The sequence below is a fragment of the Rattus norvegicus genome, chromosome 19, assembly GCF_036323735.1.
Source record: "Rattus norvegicus strain BN/NHsdMcwi chromosome 19, GRCr8, whole genome shotgun sequence".
In the NCBI taxonomy this organism is placed as follows: Eukaryota; Metazoa; Chordata; class Mammalia; order Rodentia; family Muridae; genus Rattus; species Rattus norvegicus.
This window is the reverse complement of record NC_086037.1, coordinates 105384-132461: the sequence shown is the minus strand read 5'-3', so window position 1 is coordinate 132461 and position 27078 is coordinate 105384. Positions and strand designations below refer to the sequence as shown.

The following is a 27078-nucleotide window of genomic DNA, read 5'->3' as shown; positions in this document are numbered from 1 at the left end:
ATGGATGGAACTAGAAAAATATCATCTTGAGTGAGGTAACTCAGATCTAAAAGGGTGTGCATGATTTGTACTCATTTATAAGTGGATATTAGCCATAAATTATAGGATAAACATGCTATAATCCACAGAACCAAAGAAGCCAAAATAGCAAGGAGGTCCCAAAGGAGATGCTTGGATCTTTCTCAGGAGGGGAAATTAAACAGATATTGAGGTCGATTGATGGCGGGAACTTGGTGGGAGAGGGAAGGGGAAAGGGAGCCAGGCTGACAGTGATCAGGGGAGAAAGAATGGAATTCGGTGGTGCTGAGGCATATCTAGCACATGCCAGAGACCAGGGAGGGGAGGAGGCACCAGGGAGGTCATGGGGGTGACTCTAGCTGAGACTCCTCGTAGTGAGGGATATGGCATCTGGAGTAGCCACTTCCTGTTGCCAGGCAGGACTCCCAGTGGAGGGATAAAGACAGCAACACACCTGCAAAACCTTCCAAAATATGTCCTGCTTTCACGATGTTCAGGGACAAAGATGGAGCAGAGACAGAGAGAATGTCTAACCAATGACTATCCCAAATTGAGACCCAGCCTATGGGCAAGAAATAACCAATCCCTGACACTATCAATAATACTGTGTTAGGCTGGCAGCCTAGCATAACTGTCCTCTGAGAGATTTAACACACAGGCAATGGAAAGAGATACAAATACCCACAGCCAAATATTAGATGGAGCTTGGGGAGTCTTGCAGAAGAGTTGGGGAAAGGCCTGAGGAACCCAAAGAGGACAGGGGCTTTGCAGGAAGACCAACAGAATTAACTAACCTGGACCCTTGGGTACTCCCAGAGACTGAACTACAAACCAAAGAGCATACATGGGCTGGACCTAGGCTCTCTGCACATATGTTGCAGATGTGTAGTTTGTCTTCATTTGGGTTCCCCAACAACTAGAGTAAGAGCTATCCATGAACCTGTTACCTGTCTCTGGATCCTGTGCCCCTAACTGTGCCACCTTGTCTGACCTCAGTGGGAGAGGATGCACCTCCTCCTGCAGTGAGTTGATGTGCTAGAGTAGGGTCATACCCAGGGGAAAAAGAAGGAGGGTTGAAGGAGGATCTGTGTGAGGAGAGACTGGGAGAAGGGGTGGATGTTGGGATTTAAAGTGAATGAATGAATGAATGAATGAATGAATGAATAGATAAATAAATGTATAAATAAATTAAAAAGAGGAAGAAGACAGAGGAAGAGGAGCACTTGAGTGTCTTTCTTCCAGCCGCCCCAGGCCTGAAAGACCTGGGCAGTGGCTTGAGTGTCTGTCTAGGGGCCCACTCTGGCAGGTGTGGCTGGAGTCAAGGCTTGGGAGACTTTCTTCCAGGCACCCGGGCACTCCAGGCATTTGAGTGACTTTGGCAGGGCCAACCCACCAACTGGCCTGAGCTTTATTTTTTAATCTATTTTTAATCAAGCAGTTATGAACATTTCAAGCATGAGTTTCTGTGACATACTTTCACATCCTTGGGCTAGAAATGTGAAATTAGATTTGCTGAATCACACCACACTTTAAGTTTTGAAGAAAATGCCAATCTGTCTTTCAAAATGACTACACCATTTCGCATTTCTTCCAGCTGTATGTGAGGACACCAGTGACTCCATGACTTTGCCAACACTACATTACTACATTAGTGAGAATGTAGTAATGGTGTCCATTTGCAACGGATCTGTGGATGTTTTGTTTTCCTCCTCCCATATATGAAGTTTTTTTTGTTTTTTTTAGGTGTTATTTTAAATCTTTTAACTCTCCTTTTCTTCTTCTTTAAGTTTATTTCTTCTTTAAAACTTTTATTTCTTTTTATGGAAAATACCCTTTTCTCCCAAAATTTACCCTGATTATCATTTCTTCTCCTTCTATTCCTCCCAGCTTCTCAACTCATCTCCATCTGCATTCATGCCTTTCTGTCTCTCATTAGAAAAAAATAGGTTTGTAAGAGATAATATCAAATTATACAAAACTACAAGATAAAACAAAAACTATCACATCAAAGTTGGACAGGACAAACAAACAAAAGAAAAAGCCCAAGAGAAGGTATTAGAATTAGAGACACACTCATTCACACACTCGGGAATTGAATAAAAACACTAAGCCATGATATATACTAGAAAACCTGGTGTATACCTGTGCAGGCTGCTCCAGTCTCCTGAGTTCTATGTGCTTTGCTCATGTTGACTGAGAGGGTCTTGTTGGCTTGGTGTCCTCTATCCCCTAGAGTCTTACAATCTTTCTCCCTCCTCTTCTGCAGGGTTTCCTGGTCACTGATAGGAGAGATATGAGGAAGCCATCCCATTTAGGGCTGAGTGTCCCAAGGTCTCTCAGTGTCTGTGTAATGGTTTATTGCGGGTCTCTCTATTTTTCTCATTTGCACCAGAAGGACTTTTCTCTGATAATAGGTGAGCAAGGCATTAGTCTATGAGTATAGCAGAATATCATTAGGAGTCATGTAATCACCCCCTTTTTTTCCTTTAGGCCAGGAATATTTTTTTTAACCTAGGTAACTTGGGATATCTAGTCTCTGGCTCCTGGGCACAGGTGAGTGTTGAGTGTGGGTTCCATCTCATGGAAGGGACCTTAAGTCAAACCAGACATTGGTTGGTCATGTCTACAGATTTGTGCCACCATTGCCCTATGCAACTTGCAAGAGGACAGCATTGTAGATCACCGGGTTTGTGGCTGGTTTGATGTTTGTGGTTCTTTTGGAACAATGCGAGAGTACCTTTCTGTACCAAAGATGCTAGAATGTTGGGGTGGAGGTGCTGGACTTTCCTGTGTTCAGTGACTTGTCTAAGTGTTGTCTTCAGCAGTGAGACCTTGTTGTCAGCGAAGAGCAACCTATGATATTAGGAATAGCCTGGCTTGTTTGGGGGATTCCCACGGGACTTTTTTGTCTAAAAACCCAATTATAACAGAGTTAGATGTAACTTAATCTTGATGCTTGAAGCTTCATTTGGTGACAAAGGATGGCCAGCTGATACTCTGCCTCCCCCATTATTTGACAATTTTATTTAGATCTCCATCATATACATACATATTTTAGGAAGTATTTACTGTATTAGGTTTCCATACTACTCTTAAAATATTCTTTAGTTTTGTCTGTCTCTCTTCATATTCCCTACTTCGACCACCCCTGCTTACCCTCATCACTTTAACACCCAATTCCTTCTCTGCTTCCATCCACAATTAACTATTGCATTCCCCTTTCCGAACAGGATCACTCTGTTCCCTCTGCTCCCTTGCTCTGTTCCTATTGTCTGTGGTTCAATGAATCATAGTTTGCTTATCATTGACTATACAGCTAGTTTCTACATATAAGCAAGTACATATAATACCTGACTTCAGGATCTGGGTTGGGTACTTCACCCAGGAAGATTTATTCTAGTTCTATCTAGTTGCCTGCAAGTTTCATGATGTCATATTTTTAACAGCTGAGTAATACTCCATTGTGCAAATGCACTGCTTTTCTTTATCCATTCATCTGTTGAGGGACATCTGGGTTGATCCCAACTTCCTGCTATTATGAATAGAGTAGCAATGAACATGGTCAACAAGTAAGTGTCTGTGTGGCAGAATGAATCATCTTTGGTCATATGTCCTTGAGTAGTATAGGTGGATCTTGATGTAGATCTATCCCCATCCTCCATAGGCACTGCCACACTGACTTAACAAGGCCTGTACACCTAATTAAACACACCCACCAGCAATGGAGGAGTGTGCCTCTTTCTCCACATCCTCACCAGCATGAGCTGTCACTTGTTTTGTTAATCTTAGCCATTGTCACAGGTGTAAGATGAAATCTCAAAGTCCTTCTGATTTGCATTTCCCTGATGGCAAGGATGTTGGATTGCTTAAGTGCCCCTCGGTCACTTGAATTTCCTCTACTGTGAATGCTCAGTATCCCATTTTTAATTGGGTTATTTGCTTCCTTGATATCTAGTTTCTTGACTCCTTTATATATTTTGGATATTAACCCTCTGCCATCTGTGTAATTGGTAAACATTTTACCCCATTCTGTTGGTTGTCTCTTTGTCTGAATAACACCAGTGATAATGGCTAAGATCAAAATCTCAGGTGACAGCAAATGCTGGTGAGGATGTGGAGAAAGAGGAACACTCCTCCATTGTTGGTGGGATTGAAGACTGGTACAACCACTCTGGAAATCAGTCTGGAGGTTCCTCAGAAAATTGGACATTGAACTGCCTGAGGACCCAGCTCTTGGGCATATACCCAAAAGATGCCCCAACATATAACAAAGACACATGCTCCACTATGTTCATAGCAGCCTTATTTATAATAGCCAGAAGCTGGAAAGAACCCAGATGCCCTTCAACAGAGGAATGGATACAGAAAATGTGGTACATCTACACAATGGAATATTACTCAGCTCTCAAAAACTATGACTTTATGAAATTCATAGGCAAATGGAGGGAACTGGAAAATATCATCCTGAGTGAGCTAACCCAATCACAGAAAAACACATGGTATGCACTCATTGATAAGTGGCTATTAGCCCAAATACTTGAATTACCCTAGATGCACAGAACACATGAAACTCAAGATGGATGATCAAAATTCAAATGCTTCACTCCTCTTTAAAAGGGGAACAAGAATACCCTTGGCAGGGAATTGGGAGGCAAAGTTTAGAACAGAGGCAGAAGGAACACCCATTCAGAGCCTGCCCCACATGTGGCCCATACATATACAGCCACCCAATTAGACAAGATGGATGAAGCAAAGAAGTGCAGACCGACAGGAGCCGGATGTAGATCGCTCCTGAGAGACACAGCCAGAATACAGCAAATACAGAGGCGAATACCAGCAGCAAACCACTGAACTGAGAATAGGACCACCGTTGAAGGAATCTTAGAAAGGACTGGAAGAGCTTGAAGAGGCTTGAGACCCCATATGAACAACAATGCCAAGCATCCAGAGCTTCCAGGACTAAGCCACTACCTAAAGACTATACATGGACTGACCCTGGGCTCCAACCTCATAGGTAGCAATGAATAGCCTAGTAAGAGAACCAGTGGAAGGGGAAGCCCTTGGCCCTGCCAAGACTGAACCCCCCTGAATGGGATTGTTGGGGGGAGGGTGGTAATGGGGGGAGGATGGGGAGGGGAACACCCATATAGAAGGGGAGGGGGAGGGGTTAGGGGAATGTTGGCCTTGAAACTGGGAAAGGGAATAACAATCGAAATGTAAATAAGAAATACTCAAGTTAATAAAGTTGGAAAAAACAAAAAACAAAAACAAACAAACAAAAAAAAAACCAAAAATGTTCTCTGTCATGTGAAGCTTCTTGGTTTCATGAGGTTCTATTTATTAATTGTTGGTCTTAGTGCCTGTGCTAATGATGTTTTGTTCAAAAACCCCTTTCCTTTGCCAATTAGTTCAAGGCTATTCCCCACTTTTTTTTCTATCACATTCAGTGTATCTGTTTTTGTTTTTCTGTTGTTGTTGATGGCTTTGAACCACTTGAAGTTGATTTTTGTGCTTGGAGATAATTGGATAAAATTGGATTTGTCTACATACAGCCATCCACTTCACCATTTTCATTTTGTTGAAGATGTCTTTTTTCCCCAGTGTGTATTTATGGCCTCTTTATAAAAAATCATGTGTCCATACATGTGTGGACTTATATCTGGGTCTTCAATTCAATTTCATTTATCCCCGCCTCAGGATCCATTCCATGTGCTGCCACTAAACCCAGCCACTCTTGCTGATGCCAAGTTGTGCTTGATGACAAAAGCCTGGTATAGCTGTCTCCTGAGAGGCTCTGCCAGAGCCTAACCAATGCATATGCAGATGCTTGCAGCCAACTCTCTGAGTGAGCACTGGGATTCCAGTGGAGGAGTTAGGGGAAGGACTGATTTTTGTGAGCTAATTTTGTATCCAGGCACTTTGCTGAAAGTGTTTACCAGCTGTAGGAGTTTTCTGGTAGATTTTTTTTATTTAACTTTCGTAATTGGTATCTGTACAGAAAACTGTCCATTTAGTTTAGATTTTCCAATTTTGAAAAGTGTAGGCTTTTGAAGTAAGACCTGATGATTCTTTGAATTTCCTCAGTATCTGCTGTTGCTGTATGTCTCCCTTTTCATTTCTGATTTTCTTAATTTGAGTACTGTGTTTCTGCCCTTTAGTTAGTTTGGCTAAGGGTTGATCTATCATGTTGATTTTTCTGAAAAAACAAATCTCTTGGTTTTGTCCATTCTTTTTACTGTGTTTGTTTGTTTGTTTTCATTTAATTGATTTCAGCCTGACTTTACGTTCCTGACATATACTCCTATTGGGTGAGTTTGTTTTTTCCTAGAGTTTTCAAGTATACTTTTAAATCATTAGTATGAGAACTCTCCGATTTCTTTATGAGGGCACTTAGGGATATAAATTTTCCTTAGCACTGCTTTCATTATGTCCCATAAGTTTGGGTATGTTGTGAGCAACTCATCTCTGCTGGCTGTGCCCCAGGAGGACCAGACTTGGGAAAATTGGTGGGGGAGGATTCTAAGCTGGTTGCTCTTGGGGTCCCAAGGCCCCCACAGGAAACAGGAAGCTCTTGGGGTCCCTCAAGACTCCTCCAGATTGCAGGGCAAGCCCAGAGGCAGACAATGGAGATCAGAAGACCATGTGTATGCAACTCACCTCTGCTGGCTGTGCTCTCAGTTACATGAGACTCTGGGAGCTACTCCTAATATACTCATGGTAGAGTGTAGGCTTGATTTGATCTAATAGTAGATGCCATAGAGGCAAAGAGCAAGCTCAGATGCAGAGAGGAAACGGTATGAGCAGACACTTGGTAATTCAACTAGGTTATATCAACAATAATAGATTTGTTGAGTCCCAGCACAAGTATGTGTTTAACTTTTGAAAATAAAATGTCAACCTGTCTTTCAAAGTGACTACACCATTTGGCATCTCATACAGCCATCATGTGTGAGCTTCATGTCTTTGCCAACACAGATTATGTGCTCCTGTATTAGTGATATTTTCTTGAAGATGATTCTATAGTCTTTAGTCCTTCTCTCCCTTCTTGCTTACAAATGAAAGATTTCAGATTCACCCCCTGTGTGATACACACAGAATTTGAGAGGCTTTTCCATTATACATTTTTACCAAGTTCTCTGCCATTCTCAATAAATGGCCTTTGATGGTGCAGTGGGTGACAGAGAACTTGGAACCTTCCCTCAAGTCATGTTACACAGTAGCCTAGGATTAAGAGGACACACCAGGCTGTCCAGATCACATAAAGAAACTACTTCTACATCTCTGAGCTTGGAAGAGCTGGGGGAAGGAAGCTTCCAGCTCCATAGCCAGCTGTTCCTCCAGAAAGGGTGCTAAGAAGGGACAAAACATCTTTCTAGACAGGGTCTGGAAGCACAGAGATTGTGATGGGAGACACTGAATTTATAGCATACCTTATAGATGGGATGATTTTTATGTTGCACATTCCAAATACCAGGAAGAGGTGGAACTATCCTTTAGCCTTGGTTCAGTAGCTTGGCAGAAAAAAGCTCTTCCTTGGAATGCAAGAGGATTGATGCTGATATTTGTACTGGGGCCTTAATGCAGTATTGAGCTCCTGATGCACACACATCTGTGATGTCCCCATTTCTGCTGACATACAAACCCTTACCAAATGGTCTTAAAATTTTCAGTAGCTGTATTATATTTAAAAAGCTTTGCTGTCTAATGATTTCTAGACAACCAAATTTGCTCATTTACCAACACAGATGGGAAAATTTTGCATAAAAACATGAAATATCTAACCACCTACACTTAGGTCTGAGACTACTCCTTTCACTAGTATCTTCTATGTCAATCATTGTTTGGTCTCTGTTCCAGAGCAACCACTTTCAGATGCTATAGTTTGGAAGCTGTATATAATTTGAAAACATCAGAGCCCCATCTGTCTTATTATGGTAAAATAATTCTTTGTGACTGGTCTGGTTACTAAATAAAACATTTTTGAGAGTCAAGTATGTCATTTGGTTAACAGTATCATTCCACACATGCACACAACACGTTTTAGTCACTCCTCAGTTGATGCACATCTAGCTGACCTGATTTTGGCTGCTTTTAATTGAGCTCTTATGAAGTTTTTTAAAGTATGAGTCTTTCTGATTGGTATCTTCAATTTCTTAAACTAAACACCTGTAGTTGAATTACTCAATCATGGGATAAATATGTTTAACCTTTAAAGAAACTGTCAAACTGTCATCTATAATGACTCTATGATTTTGTATCTCCTCTAGCCATATATGAGAGTGCCAGTGTTTCCATGTCTTTGCCAACACTTAGATCTTAAATCTGATTATACTGAATGGGCATATAAAAGTAGGTCATTGAATGTATTTTCATGGAGCTGAACCTCCACATTCTCTCTGTTTCTCTCTGTGTGTCTCTCTCTCTTTCTGTCTCTCTCTTTGTCTCTCTCTGTCTCTCTCTGCATCTCTCTCTGTTTCTCTCTCTGTCTCTCTCTGTCTCTCTCTGTCTCTGTATGTGTGTGTGTCTCTCCATCTCTGTCTCTTACATCTCTATCTCCCATGCTTCCCCTACTCACTTTCTCCTTCTATAGAACAGAACCTGAGTGACTTCTTCATTTTCCATTTTCACCGGGGCCATGGCTATTAGCAACACAGGGCCTCTGAGAGATGGTGCAATGAGTAGCAGAGTACACAGGGATTTCCTGAGCAGAGGTAAAGAAATGTTTGGGATTAAGAAACACAGGGAAGCATATAGAATAGGAGAGGGAGGGTTTAGGGGGATGTTGGCCCGGAAACCGGGAAGGGGAATAACATTCGAAATGTAAATAAGAAATACTCAAGTTAATAAAGATTTAAAAAAAAGAGAGGAAAAGGGCAAGAAAAAAATGAAAAGAATTTCATGGTAGGAATCTGCTTTAAAAAGAATATTTTCGAATTATGCCCTGAGTTTAGGAGACCTAGATTTCTTCTTTTATTTTTTTTACAAAATGTAATAATCTCATCTATTATTTTCTTTTTTACATTGCTACTCACAAATACAATTTTATAAATGTGATTATGTCCTATAAAAAAAAGAAAAAAGAAACACAGAGATGCCCAACACCTATTGAGATCTGGTTATTTCATCCCTAGATTAGACAAACCTGGACCTTCTCAGCCCTCGTAGTCTAGCAATTCTTTGGTCAGGGAATGTGGTATAGAGAGAACAGCTACCAAGAAAGATTTGGACCACAGACAGGACAAGAGTGCATTGGAGGGGTGAAATTAAATTAAATTCTCTTAATTAGAGAAACCAGGAAAAAAAACCCCTGCTGCGTTGTGCCAGAGAAGCAGACAGAGAGACAAGGAAGGAGTTCTGTAATGCTGTCTTAGTCAGGGTTTCTATTCCTGCACAAACATCATGACCAAGAAGCAAGTTGGGGAGGAAGGGGTTTATTCAGCTTACACTTCCACATTGCTGTTCATCACCAAAAGAAGCCAGGACAGGAACTCACACGTGATAGGAAGCAGGAGCTGATGCAGAGGCCATGGAGTGAAGCGACTTACTGGCTTGCTTCCCCTGGCTTGCTCAGCTTGCTTTCTATTAAAACCCAGGACCACCAGCAAAGGGATGGCACCACCTACAATGGGCTGGGCTCTCCTCCCTTGATCACTAGTTGAGAAAATGCCTTACAGCTGTATCTCGTGGAGGCATTTCCTCAACTGAGGCTCCTTTTTCTGTGATAATTCCAGCTTGTGTCAAGTCGGCACACAAGTACTGACACACCAGCCAGTACAAGTGCCATAATGTAGGCTCTAGATTATTACTTGGATAATTATGATGACAATTATAATTTGGAGCCAAGGTCAAGTTGCAGTTGTACTAGAGGCTGTCTGACACTGATAGCCACAACACTTCCTCCAAAGAGTCAGACTGGACTGGATATTGGCTCCTGATTCATTCATTCATTGATATATCCTGTCGGGGTTCTTTGTAATTCTGAAACATCTATTTTTAGATTTGTTCATCAGCTTTATCATAGATTGACCCCAGTGTTGGAGCTATTAAGGCCCTATTAAATACTGGTCATGTGGATAAAAATGAGATTGATCAGGGTGCGGTAAGAGAACGTTCCCCCAATTATGATGACCTGAGTTCTGCCTTGAGATTGACAGGGTGGAAAGACTTAACACAAATTATCCTTTCACCTTCATATAAACTATATATGGCCTAGGAGCATCCACACACACACATGTCCACGAGCAAAATAAATGCAAACAAAATTATTTGTTAAATGGACGAGTGACTGTGAAGTTGATCTTGGCAGGAGCTGAGCACTAGAGGAGACACTTCATAATAGTGGAGAGAACGGGGGCTATGGACTCTAAAAGTGACAGGATTTCAGTGTGTTTTCTTGAAAAAATGTGACCTAATAGGGAGAGCATCATGCAGATCCTAAGATAATTGTAGGGACCAGGGACCCTGAAAGCAAGCTCAGCAAACTGAGTCTTCAAAGCAAAGGTGTCTTGAGGATGCAGGTTGCACTCAAAACTCCTGCATTTGCCCATCTCTTATGTGCCATCTTACTGTGACCTTTTCATAGAAGCCATCTGGCCCCTCCTGTTACAGCTCTCTACACAGGTGAAGGGACAGGGTTCCTGGTATCCCAGATGAGCTCCAGAATTCATGCTGTGCTTTTCCATAAGGACAAAGACAGAACAGAAACAGCAGAGGTGACTTTGCCCTGACTCCTGGCCATTGGCTCCTATCACTTTTCTCTAATCACTTCTCTTACAATAAGAACGTTGATCGACCACAGGTTCCCCACCTACTTGTTTTGGTTTAAATACCTGCCTGAACAAGACTCACACATTCCGCTTCCCACGGGTGAAACGTGGTCTTCCTAGCTGCACAGACTCAGGCCTGAGAGCTGATCATGCCACAGAACCAACTGCATAGCGGGCTGAATGCTGTGCTCTTTGGGCTCCTGCTTCTCCTTGTTCATGTGCAGGGTAAGGCTTACTAAACTAGCATTAGGGAATGACTGGAGTCAGAGCTGCCAAGTTCTGCATGTCAGAGCTGAGCTTCTGGAAAGAAAGGCATGGAAGGTAGGGGCTGATGGATATGATGCATAGTGTTTCTTAACCTGTGAGTCATGCCCATTGAAATCCCATATTTCTTATGGTATTAGAACCATCCAGACCATGTGTTTATTTTTATTACAACTTCCTAACTGAAATGTTACTCTTGATTGGTTTCTCAGTTCTTAAGAGCATCAGAAATATGTCTTTTCCAATGGCCATGACCCACAAGTTGAGGACTGGTGCAATAGATAAAAATATGATAAATGTGCTTACCACTTCTCTGACAAAAGCACACATATTGACCGGAAATCCCACACCCGCGGATCCCGGCCTGCAGCAGCTCTCTGCTCCCAGACCCCGTGAGAGAGAGAGACCTCACCACCTGGTCAGGTGGGCACTCCTGAGGCTGCAGAGCGGAAGAGACCACCAACACTGCCCACCCCTGCCCACATCCCTGGCCCAAGAGGAAACTGTATAAGGCCTCTGGGCTCCCGTGGGGGAGGGCCCAGGAGCCGCAGGACCCCTGCCTGAGACACCGCCGGAACCTGAAGGAAACAGACCGGATAAACAGTTCTCTGCACCCAAATCCCATGGGAGGGAGAGCTGAACCTTCAGAGAAGCAGACAAGCCTGGGAAACCAGAAGAGACTGCTCTCTGCACATACATCTCGGACGCCAGAGGAAAACACCAAAGGCCATCTGGAACCCTGATGCACTGAAGCTCCCGGAAACGGCGGCGCAGATCTTTCTGGTTGCTGCCGCCACAGAGAGCCCAAGGGCAGCACCCCGCGAGCGAACTTGAGCTTCAGGACCACAGGTAAGACCAACTTTTCTACTGCAAGTGACCTGCCTGGTGAACTCAAGACACAGGCCCACAGGAACAGCTGAAGACCTGTAGAGAGGAAAAACTACACGCCCAAAAGCAGAACACTCTGTCCCCATAACAGGCTGAAAGAAAACAGGAAAACAGGTCTACAGCACTCCTGACACACAGGCTTCTAGGACAGTCTAGCCACTGTCAGAAATAGCAGAACAAAGTAACACTAGAGATAATCTGATGGCTAGAGGCAAGCGCAGGAACCCAAGCAACAGAAGCCAAGACTACATGGCATCATCGGAGCCCAATTCTCCCACCAAAACAAACATGGAATATCCAAACACACCAGAAAAGCAAGATCTAGTTTCAAAATCATATTGATCATGATGCTGGAGGACTTCAAGAAAGACGTGAAGAACACCCTTAGAGAAACACAGGAAAACGTTAATGAACAAGTAGAAGCCTACAGAAAGGAATCGCAAAAATCCCTGAAAGAATTCCAGGAAAACATAAATAAACAAGTAGAAGCCCATAGAGAGAAGACACAAAAATCCCTGAAAGAATTCCAGGAAAACATAAATAAACAAGTAGAAGCCCATAGAGAGAAGACACAAAAATCCCTGAAAGAATTCCAGGAAAACACAATCAAACAGTTGAAGGAATTAAAAATGGAAATAGAAGCAATCAAGAAAGAACACATGGAAACAACCCTGGATATAGAAAACCAAAAGAAGAGACAAGGAGCTGTAGATACAAGCTTCACCAACAGAATACAAGAGATGGAAGAGAGAATCTCAGGAGCAGAAGATTCCATAGAAATCATTGACTCAACTGTCAAAGATAATGTAAAGCGGAAAAAGCTACTGGTCCAAAACATACAGGAAATCCAGGACTCAATGAGAAGATCAAACCTAAGGATAATAGGTACAGAAGAGAGTGAAGACTCCCAGCTCAAAGGACCAGTAAATATCTTCAACAAAATCATAGAAGAAAACTTCCCTAACCTAAAAAAAGAGATACCCATAGACATACAAGAAGCCTACAGAACTCCAAATAGATTGGACCAGAAAAGAAACACCTCCCGTCACATAATTGTCAAAACACCAAACGCACAAAATAAAGAAAGAATATTAAAAGCAGTAAGGGAAAAAGGTCAAGTAACATATAAAGGCAGACCTATCAGAATCACACCAGACTTCTCGCCAGAAACTATGAAGGCCAAAAGATCCTGGACTGATGTCATACAGACCCTAAGAGAACACAAATGCCAGCCCAGGTTACTGTATCCAGCAAAACTCTCAATTAACATTGATGGAGAAACCAAGATATTCCATGACAAAACCAAATTTACACAATATCTTTCTACAAATCCAGCACTACAAAGGATAATAAATGGTAAAGCCCAACATAAGGAGGCAAGCTATACCCTAGAAGAAGCAAGAAACTAATCGTCTTGGCAACAAAACAAAGAGAATGAAAGCACACAAACATAACCTCACATCCAAATATGAATATAACGGGAAGCAATAATCACTATTCCTTAATATCTCTCAACATCAGTGGCCTCAACTCCCCAATAAAAAGAAATAGATTAACAAACTGGATATGCAACGAGGACCCTGCATTCTGCTGCCTACAGGAAACACACCTCAGAGACAAAGACAGACACTACCTCAGAGTGAAAGGCTGGAAAACAATTTTCCAAGCAAATGGTCAGAAGAAGCAAGCTGGAGTAGCCATTCTAATATCAAATAAAATCAATTTCCAACTAAAAGTCATCAAAAAAGATAAGGAAGGACACTTCATATTCATCAAAGGAAAAATCCACCAAGATGAACTCTCAATCCTAAATATCTATGCCCCAAATACAAGGGCACCTACATACGTAAAAGAAACCTTACTAAAGCTCAAAACACACATTGCACCTCACACAATAATAGTGGGAGATTTCAACACCCCACTCTCATCAATGGACAGATCATGGAAACAGAAATTAAGCAGTGATGTCGACAGACTAAGAGAAGTCATGAGCCAAATGGACTTAACGGATATTTACAGAACATTCTATCCTAAAGCAAAAGGATATACCTTCTTCTCAGCTCCTCATGGTACTTTCTCCAAAATTGACCATATAATTGGTCAAAAAACGGGCCTCAACAGGTAGAGAAAGATAGAAATAATCCCATGCGTGCTATCGGACCACCACGGCCTAAAACTGGTCTTCAATAACAATAAGGGAAGAATGCCCACATATACGTGGAAATGCTCTACTCAATGATAACCTGGTCAAGGAAGAAATAAAGAAAGAAATTAAAAACTTTTTAGAATTTAATGAAAATGAAGGTACAACATACCCAAACTTATGGGACACAATGAAAGCTGTGCTAAGAGGAAAACTCATAGCGCTGAGTGCCTGCAGAAAGAAACAGGAAAGAGCATATGTCAGCAGCTTGACAGCACACCTAAAAGCTCTAGAACAAAAAGAAGCAAATACACCCAGGAGGAGTAGAAGGCAGGAAATAATCAAACTCAGAGCTGAAATCAACCAAGTAGAAACAAAAAGGACCATAGAAAGAATCAACAGAACCAAAAGTTGGTTCTTTGAGAAAATCAACAAGATAGATAAACCCTTAGCCAGACTAACGAGAGGACACAGAGAGTGCGTCCAAATTAACAAAATCAGAAATGAAAAGGGAGACATAACTACAGATTCAGAGGAAATTCAAAAAATCATCAGATCTTACTATAAAAACCTATATTCAACAAAACTTGAAAATCTTCAGGAAATGGACAATTTCCTAGACAGATACCAGGTATCGAAGTTAAATCAGGAACAGATAAACCAGTTAAACAACCCTATAACTCCTAAGGAAATAGAAGCAGTCATTAAAGGTCTCCCAACCAAAAAGAGCCCAGGTCCAGACGGGTTTAGTGCAGAATTCTATCAGACCTTCATAGAAGACCTCATACCAATACTATACAAACTATTCCACAAAATTGAAACAGATGGAGCACTACCGAATTCCTTCTACGAAGCCACAATTACTCTTATACCTAAACCACACAAAGACGCAACAAAGAAAGAGAACTGCAGACCAATTTCCTTTATGAATATCGATGCAAAAATACTCAATAAAATTCTGGCAAACCGAATTCAAGAGCACATCAAAACAATCATCCACCATGATCAAGTAGGCTTCATCCCAGGCATGCAGGGATGGTTTAATATACGGAAAACCATCAACGTGATCCATTATATAAACAAACTGAAAGAACAGAACCACATGATCATTTCATTAGATGCTGAGAAAGCATTTGACAAAATTCAACAACCCTTCATGATAAAAGTCCTGGAAAGAAGAGGAATTCAAGGCCCATACCTGAACATAGTAAAAGCCATATACAGCAAACCAGTTGCTAACATTAAACTAAATGGAGAGAAACTTGAAGCAATCCCACTATAATCAGGGACTAGACAAGGCTGCCCACTCTCTCCCTACTTATTCAATATAGTTCTTGAAGTTCTAGCCAGAGCAATCAGAGAACAAAAGGAGATCAAGGGGATACAGATCGGAAAAGAAGAGGTCAAAATATCACTATTTGCAGATGACATGATAGTATATTTAAGTGATCCCAAACGTTCCACCAGAGAACTACTAAAGCTGATAAACAACTTCAGCAAAGTGGCTGGGTATAAAATTAACTCAAATAAATCAGTTGCCTTCCTCTATACAAAAGAGAAACAAGCCGAGAAAGAAATTAGGGAAACGACACCCTTCATAATAGACCCAAATAATATAAAGTACCTCGGTGTGACTTTAACCAAGCAAGTAAAAGATCTGTACAATAAGAACTTCAAGGAAAAGAGGAACTTGAGGAAAGAAATTGAAGAAGACCTCAGAAGATGGAAAGATCTCCCATGCTCATGGATTGGCAGGATTAATATAGTAAAAATGGCCATTTTACCAAAAGCAATCTACAGATTCAATGCAATCCCCATCAAAATACCAATCCAATTCTTCAAAGAGTTAGACAGAACAATTTGCAAATTCATCTGGAATAACAAAAAACCCAGGATAGCTAAAGCTATCCTCAACAATAAGAGGACTTCAGGGGGAATCACTATCCCTGAACTCAAGCAGTATTACAGAGCAATAGTGATAAAAACTGCATGGTATTGGTACAGAGACAGACAGATAGACCAATGGAATAGAATTGAAGACCCAGAAATGAACCCACACACCTATGGTCACTTGATTTTTGACAAAGGAGCCAAAACCATCCAATGGAAAAAAGATAGCATTTTCAGCAAATGGTGCTGGTTCAACTGGAGGTCAACATGTAGAAGAATGCAGATCGATCCATGCTTATCACCCTGTACAAAGCTTAAGTCCAAATGGATCAAGGACCTCCACATCAAACCAGACACAGTCAAACTAATAGAAGAAAAACTAGGGAAGCATCTGGAACACATGGGCACTGGAAAAAATTTCCTGAACAAAACACCAATGGCTTATGCTCTAAGATCAAGAATCGACGAACGGGATCTCATAAAACTGCAAAGCTTCTGTAAGGCAAAGGACACTGTGGTTAGGACAAAACGGCAACCAACAGATTGGGAAAAGATCTTTACCAATCCTACAACAGATAGAGGCCTTATATCCAAAATATACAAAGAACTCAAGAAGTTAGACCGCAGGGAAACAAATAACCCTATTAAAAAATGGGGTTCAGAGCTAAACAAAGAATTCACAGCTGAGGAATGCCGAATGGCTGAGAAACACCTAAAGAAATGTTCAACATCTTTAGTCATAAGGGAAATGCAAATCAAAACAACCCTGAGATTTCACCTCACACCAGTGAGAATGGCTAAGATCAAAAACTCAGGTGACAGCAGATGCTGGCGAGGATGTGGAGAAAGAGGAACACTCCTCCATTGTTGGTGGGATTGCAGACTGGTACAACCATTCTGGAAATCAGTCTGGAGGTTCCTCAGAAAATTGGACATTGAACTGCCTGAGGATCCAGCTATACCTCTCTTGGGCATATACCCAAAAGATGCCTCAACATATAAAAGAGACACATGCTCCACTATGTTCATCGCAGCCTTATTTATAATAGCCAGAAACTGGAAAGAACCCAGATGCCCTTCAACAGAGGAATGGATACAGAAAATGTGGCACATCTACACAATGGAATATTACTCAGCTATCAAAAACAACGAGTTTATGAAATTCGTAGACAAATGGTTGGAACTGGAAAATATCATCCTGAGTGAGCTAACCCAATCACAGAAAGACATACGTGGTATGCACTCATTGATAAGTGGCTATTAGCCCAAATGCTTAAATTACCCTAGATCCCTAGAACAAACGAAACTCAAGACGGATGATCAAAATGTGAATGCTTCACTCCTTCTTTAAATGAGGAAAAAGAATACCCTTGGCAGGGAAGGGAGAGGCAAAGATTAAAACAGAGACTGAAGGAACACCCATTCAGAGCCTGCCCCACATGTGACCCATACATATACAGCCACCCAATTAGACAAGATGGATGAAGCAAAGAAGTGCAGACTGACAGGAGCCGGATGTAGATTGCTCCTGAGAGACACAGCCAGAATACAGCAAATACAGAGGCGAATGCCAGCAGCAAACCACTGAACTGAGAATAGGACCCCCGTTGAAGGAATCAGAGAAAGAACTGGAAGAGCTTGAAGGGGCTCGAGACCCCAAAAGTACAACAATGCCAAGCAACCAGAGCTTCCAGGGACTAAGCCACTACCTAAATACTATACATGGACTGACCCTGGACTCTGACCCCATAGGTAGCAATGAATAACCTAGTAAGAGCACCAGTGGAACGGGAAGCCCTGGGTCCTGCTAAGACTGAACCCCCAGTGAACTAGACTATGGGGGGAGGGCGGCAATGGGGGGAGGGTTGGGAGGGGAACACCCATAAGGAAGGGGAGGGGGGTGGGGGATGTTTGCCCTGAAACCGGGAAAGGGTATAACACTTGAAATGTATATAAGAAATACTCCAGTTAATAAAAAAAAAAAGAAATACTCAAGTTAATAAAAAAAAAAACTAAAACATAGAGCTAAAAAAAAAAAGCACACATATTTTGTGGACCCACCAGCACTGAGACAGTCAGAGACATCTGAGATCACTCTATACTGAGGAGACAGCTTACTACTAGAAGCTCTAGAGAGAATAGCAGACAGTTCAAGGAAAAATGTGGAGTTGTTTCCCCTCTTCGGTGTCTGGCTATGACTGTAGCTACTACTGAGCTTTGTATAACAGTGACAATAATCATGACTTCATGTGGTCAAACGGCTCTGCATCTGTGACCACTTTGGTCAGAGAAATGCTCTGGTACCCTTCAAGTGGGTAGTAGGAAAGGTTCCTGGGCCTGAAGGATAGGGTAACTCTCACATTCATACCCCACAGGTGAACTTTGAGGCCCTGGGTTCCTTTCTCCTGTGCCCTGGTGACAATGAGATGGGAATATCACAACATGCTGGCAGCCAATTATAGAAAACTAACCCTGAGCCATCTCCCTTCAGGTCAGGACTCACCGGAGTCCAGCCCCATCAGGACCACTCACACTGGCTAGGTCCAAGGCAAGCTCATCCATGTGAAGGACACTAAAGCTGGTGTCCACACCTTCCTGGGAATTCCCTTTGCCAAGCCTCCTGTAGGACCACTGCACTTTGCACCTCCTGAGGTCCCTGAGCCATGGAGTGGTGTGAGAGATGCGACCTCACATCCGGCCATGTAAGTTCTGGAACCCAGGGGATTTCAGGGACTGGGGGAAACTGTGCTCTGAGCTTTGGACCAGGCTGAAATGTCTCCTCCCTCTCAGCTACACAGAAGATTTTTCTCTTTGTGGATAAGTGCCCCATGTGTTTTTCTGGTAATGTGCTAAGGTTTAGTAGAACAACTGGGCCAGGCTTCTGGGTCAGAGCTTGGCACTCATGGGGAGCTAGATGCAGGTACTATTTTTTTCCACTAATTCATTTATTCACATGACATCTCAATCCCAGTCCCCCATGTCCTCCAAGTCCCCCTGTATATAGCCCCTCTTTCATCTTCCTCCCCTTCACCTCTAAGAACAGGGAGGTCCCTCACAATGAAGAAACCCACCCTAGTACCTCATGTCACTGCAGGACTATGTTTGTCCTCTCCTACTGAGGCCAGACAAGCTGCCCCAGTTAGGGAAGTAGGATCCAGACTCAAGCAACGAAGTCAAGGTAAGCCCTGCTTTCATTGTTGAGGACCCACATGAAGACCAAGGTGCGCATCTGCTACAAATGTGCAAGGGGCCTAGGTCCAGCCCTTGTATGCTCTTCGGTTGGTGGTTCAGTCTCTAAGAGTCCCCAAGTTTCCAGGTTAGTTGGCACTGTGGGTTTTCTTGTGGAGTCCTTATCCTCTCAGGGTTCCTTAATTCTTCCCCCACCTCTTCCACAAGACTTCCCAAGCTCCATTTAATGTTTACTGTGGCTCTCTGCATCTGTTTTGGTCAGCAGCTGGGTAAAGCCTCTCAGAGGACAGTTATGCTAGGTTCCTCTCTGTGAATCCAAGCTGACAGGAACAAACAGCCTGAAGCTCCAAGGAGGAAGGCAGACCTGCCACATGTCTGAACAGATCTTCTGAGGACAGCTCAGACCATCCCCCATAGATTGGCAGGGGTTGCCACTGGATTCATTTATGTCTATCTCACAAGGGAAATCTGTTTATCCAGGCCAGCAGTGACTAATATAGATGTCAACAATGTCTTCACATGTTTAATTGTGACAAGGCTTTGACCAACAAAGAGGCATAAAGGACTCACATTGTGTCCCTGTGAATCTACTACCTCTGCAGACACTGTTTGTTGTTTCCACTGGCCACACATAGACCTTTGTGGAGATGTGACTGAGTGGCACATTCATCAAAGTTGAGTTCACAGTGGTCTCCAATAAATCCAAGTGCATAGTCATAGAAGTGAACCCCAAGAGCATTCTGACATGTGAAACCATATAGACATGACAGGGATCCACAGACATGAATTTTGAACTCCAAGTTTATACCAGAATACTATTAAGGATGGACATGTGTGTATCTTCCTATATATTGAGGCATACAGTACCATTCATGCAGGGATAAGAAACATTTATCCACCTTCGAGTCACAATGCCTGTTTTGATATTCATATACACAGAAGCAGGAATAACCATTGATTCCATCCGGGCACACAACCCCATTGTGGCAAGGTCTGAAAGCACTCTCATTCTGATCTGTCTCCTGAAAACCTTCCAGCATCTCCAGCAGGGCAGATATAGACCTGCTGCTTGGGGTTTGTGTGACAGGTGCCTCTGTGTTGGCAGGCATTCCTCCCACAGGAATCAGTGGCCGTTTCCCAGGTCAGCTCGCTCTATCTATGATGATATTGAACTGCAGACACTCTTGAGAACAGAGATAAAATTGTTCACAGATTCAAATTAAGCCCCGTGTCCTCTGCCTCAGTAGGAGGTATATCCAGGCATGAGTTAATGTTACCTATTAGGCATCAATCTCCCCAAAAGACAGGAGAATACACCAGGTCCTGAGGAGTGTAATAGTGATCAATACTTGCTAACTCCACCCTCATGGTCACTGTGACAACCTATGTGCCATTGACAAGGGAACAAGTATATGTAATTAATTTCCTCTGGAGCACTTTAGGCAAGAGAAGTTCCCTGAGAGTCTGTACATGCGATGACTACTCCCTACCCTTTAGGGCAACATTGTCCATTGAATCTTCTAGAGACTGTGAGTCCAACATTCCAATATTGGAGAGTTTGTTTTCTGTTGCTATAATAAAGTACTGACAAATACAACTTAGGGGAGAAGGCTACTATTAGAGGCTGCAGATTTCAATCCATCATTGGTGGAAACCACAGTGGAACAAAACTACAGGAGCTGCTCACATCACAGCCGTGTCCAGGAACAGAGACTAGAAAATGCTAGCATGTCTGCTAATGCTTGGCTCACTTTTCTCATACAGTTCCATGAATGTCACTACAGACAGCCAATCATTTTCATATGGACACCAAAATGTTTCTCTATCACAGACTCAGAAACGTAAAAAGCCAGGCTTCACAGGACTGGCAACCTCCCTAAAAATTTGGCTCCAGTGCAGATTTCACAGGTCCCATTGCCTTTTCATTGGTTGGAAAGGACATAGAGAGAGAATTTGCATTCACAGGCACCATGGGGAGCAGCAGCTGAATGTGGCTGAGATAAAATCTCCAGGCTCACATTAGGTTTTGATTGCCATTCATGTCTTGGAATATTTGTCTGCTCTTTTCATCAGGTGTCTGCAAAATCTTGAACTACTGTACCCAGAGGGAATGAAGGAGATGAAACTGAACCTGTTTCCCTTCTCTATGTCTGAGGACTGCCTGTATCTCAACATCTATGCACCAGACCATGCCCATGAGGGCTCTAACCTGCCTGTGAGTGTCAGACTGTGGCCAGCTTAGGGAGAGGGCATTTTTGTCAAGACGATTAGAAGGGACAAAAGCAATCAGAGTTCCATTGCAGAGTGGATCCTGATGAAAGTCTTAGCTTATTTGGGTCAAAGGCCACCTCAGACATGATGCAGCTGAAACTTGAGTATGGGACACAGAGCACTGGAGCACTGAGCCATCAAAGGCTCTTTGATAAAACCAGAAATCATTTTACAACTTGTGCTCTGCAGAACCACTTAGGAGTTCAAGATCTCAACACTGAAGTCACCCAAACTTATACTTTTGGATTATCTGTTGTGACCATGACAGTTGGTGATCTTTTCCATTTTCAATCTGGAAAGATATGCATAGAGACACTCCTCTTTGTTCCACTGTAAAGAGCCTGAGTAATGATGACATCACTCTGTACATAGAGGCATTAATTCAAAGTGCAACACATGTTGGGAATGGGGATTAGAAATACACTAGTGGGAATACTAGAGGACCATGACTGTGGCCAAAGCCCTGAAGTCCTGAAGATTTTTATGTATTTCTGTAGCTATACATACTCTAGTAAGCAGGCCAGAGAGGTTTAACAGTCTAGGAGCTTCCTAGTGTCTCTTCTGACTTCTCCAGGTGATGGTGTGGATCCATGGTGGTGGGCTGGTTGCAGGCATGGCGTCCATGTATGATGGATCTACACTGGCAGCGACTGAGGATGTGGTGGTGGTCACCATCCAATATCATCTTGGTGTCTTGGGCTTCTTCAGGTGAGTTTGTGGCTGGGGTGGACAATGGTTGCTGATCACAACCTAGACATCCCTTTGATCCATGTCCCTTCCACTTCTCAGCACTGGAGACCAGCATGCCAGAGGCAACTGGGGATACCTGGACCAAGTGGCTACCCTACGCTGGGTCCAGCAGAACATCGCCCACTTTGGTGGAAATCCTAACCGTGTCACAATTTTTGGCGAATCTTCAGGTGGCACAAGTGTGTCTTCACATGTTGTGTCCCCCATGTCTCAAGGGCTCTTCCATGGTACCATCATGGAAAGTGGTGTGACCCTGCTGCCTTGCCTTTTCTCCAACACCTCTGAGACGGTCTCCACTGTAAGTGCTCTCAGCCCTGCTGCCTCAGCCTTTATGCTCTGGTACTCTGGTGTTCTGTTCATTGGGGAAATCAAGGACCACAGAAAATAGCTTCTTCCTAATCATTTCAGAGAAATTCAGGGGTTAGCATCTACTTACCTCTACTTCATACTGAGTGACTGTGTTATAGTCCTTGAAGCTTCTGTCATTGGCAAAATAAGTAAGCATCTGCGTGGAAGCTGCTACATTGATTTTTAAAAGTGCTTGGGGTGCAGGCCTGAAGACATAATTTCAAATACCCAGAATCCCCTAAGGGCTAGAGATAGTAACACCTAATGGTGTTCCTCTGCTGAGGTGGGAGCCAGAGAGGAGAGAATCTCTGAATGCTCACAGACCAGCTTAGGTAGTATAGGCAGCAAAAATGAAAAGACACCCTGTTAAATAAGAGGGGCAGGAAGAATGATATTTTCTACTCTAACCTTCATGTACAATCCTCAACAGACTTACTCCTTCCCTCATATATAAAATAAAAAAAGGCCAATGGAAAAAAACAAAACTACCCTAACAAAAAGAACAGGTATGCAGGTAGAAAAGGTCAGGCTTCCTGGCTGTCACCTTTGAGCAATAGGACAATGGGAACATTTATTTATTCCAATCCACGCAACACACACTATATATAGTGTGGAAATTAGGCACAACAGCATCAACTTGGAATTGAGAACTGTCTCCATACTTGTTCCTTTTGCAGACGGTGTCCAAGATCTCTGGATGTGAGGCCATGGACTCAGAGGCCCTGGTGCACTGCCTGAGAGGCAAAAGTGAAGCAGAGATTCTGGCTATTAACAAGGTTGGGAGAATTGTGTGTTTGGGAGAACATGGGCTACAGGATGTGGGATTCTGAACCAAATACCTCATCTTTATGCCTTTGTATTCTTTCAGTTCTGTGTGCAAAATGAATATCAAGATAGACTTATCTAAGTGTAGATTCTCCTCCAGGGTGAGCAGATCACACTGAAACAAGTGAGAAATGAGAAAACAGGGAGGTAACTCAGTGGACATCAGGATATTTATTTCATTAACCTTCAGCATTGACCTTTAATGCTACTCAGGTCTTCGTATTGATCCCCGCTGTGGTGGATGGAGAGTTCCTACCCAGGCATCCCAAAGAGTTGTTGGCATCTGAGGATTTTCACCCTGTCCCCAGCATCATTGGTGTCAACAATGATGAATATGGTTGGACAATCCCCAGGGTGAGGCACAGTTCCAATTATCTGGGAACCTGGAAGCTCATATGCTAAGCAGGTGTATTGATGGAAATGCAATACATCTTTAATCCAAGCCCATCAGACCCCACACTTAAGACTGTCTTCTGCCTCCCAGCTCACGGGCTCTGCTCAGACAATAAAGGAGATAACCAGAGAGAACCTGAAGGCTGTTCTGAAAAATACAACAGCAGAACTGGTGAGATATTTCTGGTCCTGTCCTAATAGTCTGGTCCCTACTATCTCTATTATATTTCTCTATTAGTAAAATAGCATCACTATTAATAAAAATCAGTAAATATGTAGGATTTGGTATGGGATTATCTCAGACCATGAACCCTTTTACCTATACTCTATGTCATCCCCAGCACCATTCTCCTAATACTGAAGGCAGTTGCCTACCTAACCCACATATGCCAACTTCAACATTCCTGATCTCCATTATAGTTGCTGCCTCGTGACTGTAGTGACCTGCTAATGGAAGAGTACATGGGGGACATTGAAGATCCCCAGACCCTCCAAGCACAGTTCACAGAGATGATGGAAGACTTCATCTTTGCAATCCCTGCTCTCCAAGTAGCACATTTTCAAAGTGAGCACATCTGTTTCAAGGTTTAGGGTAGAGGCTTAGAGATAGGAGTCATAGGTGAGCACTGTGGAGTGCTGTGGTGCTCAGATCTCCTCATGTCTAGTTTAAGTGGTGAGATCTGGGTACAGAGGAGAAAATGGGTTGCAAACTTAATAAAACCACTCAGTTAAGAAGGCCATGAGAACTGAAGAGTCAAGGGCTTTTCCATAGCTAGTGCTCCTGCCTGGGGCTCCCTCTCCCATCTAACTTCGGTGATTCCTGGTAACATTTTATCAAGGTATCTTGTTACCTCATTTGAATCAGAAAAAAAATTTCAGGTGAGAGGCCACTATGTCACTCTTTGTCCCACCTCCAGGTTCCCATGCTCCTGTCTACTTCTATGAGTTCCAACATCAATCTAGCTTCTTCAAGGGTATCAGGCCACCCCATGTGAAGGCTGACCATGCTGATGAAGTTCCTTTTGTTTTCGGGTGCATGCTCTTTGGAATGAAACGTGAGTCTTCATTGTTGTTGTTGTTGTTTCAACTGAATGGGGTTCAAGATGACTTCCTGGATGATTGCTGAGCTCTCAATCCATTTGAGAATATCTAGGTTTTGGGCAAGGACAAAATCAAATGTATACCAAATCATGGCCAAATAATCTATAACCAGTTTAGAATCTGTACCCTTCCCAATCTAGCCTGTGGTGGAGGATCTGACAGCACATTGGGGCAGGAATTCAATTAGAGGCTTGCGTGAGTCTTGGCCACTGGTTAATGAAGAAGTGAGGTAGTAAACCAATAGTTTGGGGTCCACCAAGAGTTGGGATTGTGAGTGTTGCATGTAGTAGCATACACTGGGATTTTTGTCTTTCTCATGACTTCAGTTGTCATCACTGAAGAGGAGAAGCTGCTGAACCCATGAAGTACTGGGCCAACTTTGCAAGAAATGGGTGAGAACACGCTCCTTTCCCAACATGTTAGCTGTGGGTCTTTATCTAGGGATCAATTTTAGATGGTGACTTTCTTAGAATACATGAATCTTTGTTCACATGATGGAGTCTTCTCTATCAATAGCCCATTTATACAAATACCTTGCAGTTGTCAGATACTGACCATCTCACGGTGATGTAACTGATGGGCTATAGTGCTGTGGTACTGTTCTTTAGATCTTGCCCCTTAGAGTGAGACATAAAAGAGCTCATGTAGTCATCCCCCACATGAAGCAGAAACTAGTGAGTGACACTTGTCTGTGCATATCACAACTACTTTCCTATCAGTCCCCTTAACCCCTGTCCTTCTTGTTCCACTACCATCACCCAAAACAGGGGATCAGGCTTTGGACCAGAGTGACCTCACCCTTCTTTGCTTGTTGGCATATCCACAGGAATCCCAACAGCGAGGGTCTACCCTACTGGCCCATGCTGAACCAAGATGAGCAGTATATGCAGCTGGACATCCAGACTGCTGTGGGCCGAGCACTAAAGGCCAGAAGGCTGAAGTTCTGGACCGAGACTCTGCCCCAGAAGATTCAAGAGCTAAATAGATCTGTGCATACAAAGATATGTAGTGCCCTATGTGAAGAATGGTGTGTGGGATTGGATGCTGAGGGAGTCAGCTTCAAGTTCCCAAAATATATTGAGATTTCTGAGTTGATTCTAATATTCACATAACCTCCATACTTGTCTGGGTTTTTTTATTTACCAGAAATTCTCTGCATGTGATTCTTTATCAAGCCTCATCATCTTTGGTTAGACCCACTCAATCAGTGCTCCCATAACTCTATATTTGTGAGCCCCACAGTGCCCCATCTCCTTTCACAGCTCACTGGAACTAGTTCCCTTAGCCTCTCAGTCTCACTCTCCTCTATGATATCTTTGAGTGTGAGGCCAGAGATGGGAAGGACTGTGGGAGTCAGCCTAATGTAAGAGTGTTTTTGAGGTATACCCAAACCCCAGAGATTTCTTCCTGAGTTTAGAAAGAGTAGGACTGCTTTCACCACCGCCCCCACACACACACCTTGTGGCCTCATGAGGTCATGTCCTGCAGGACTTGGAATTCTTCCTTATGTACCCAGGTTCCAGCCTATGATGTAATCTCACCCCAAAGACCCGTACCTTCTCTCCAATGGTTTAATTATCCTTTGTTACCCCCCAATTAAATCAAGTTGTCTTCCAAAAGCTGTTTCCTGAGATTCTGTTCTAGACACAGTCATGCTACCTGAGGTCGCTCCACCTGCAGCCATTGCTGCCTTTCTTCTCTTCCCAGATTTCAAATGGTCATGATTGTGGGCAGATCAAACTGTGAGGGGCAAGGAGTGGAGATTCCACCCTATGTGTTCTTATAACCTCACAGTGACCAAGTCAATGTGTGTTAACTCCCCTGCCTTTCTCTGGTGCACTATAACATTACAAGTTCCTGTGTTAACCCCTTTTCAAGATTTCTGCACTCCTGTAATGATAGTTCCCCAGGTTTATGTCTATGATCCAGAAGAACTTGCTTTACAGGTGGGAGGGGACCAAAAAAAGGAGGTTTTGGGTCTTCTTGAACTGTGTCTCATAATCTTACTGAGGGTCATGGGAACTGCTGGAACAGCTCTCATTCAAAGACACTATCTGGCTGTCAACTTCCAGGATAAGTTTGACCAGGCAATGGTCTCCACCTTTGACAGCCTCCAGTCCTTTCAACTTTAGATAACCTCCGATGTGGTGATTCCCTTACAAGAGCTCTCAACCTCTGACAGCTGAGCAAAGAGGAACTTGTGTTGTCCTAGGGGATAAATGCTGTTTCTAT

General features: G+C 43.0%; 1 pseudogene; it reads left to right on the top strand.

Moving 5' to 3' along the window:
• Positions 1 to 10933: 10933 nt before the first annotated feature.
• On the top strand, positions 10934 to 26433 carry Ces2c-ps2 (carboxylesterase 2C, pseudogene 2; annotated as a pseudogene).
• The last annotated feature ends 645 nt before the right edge of the window (positions 26434 to 27078 follow it).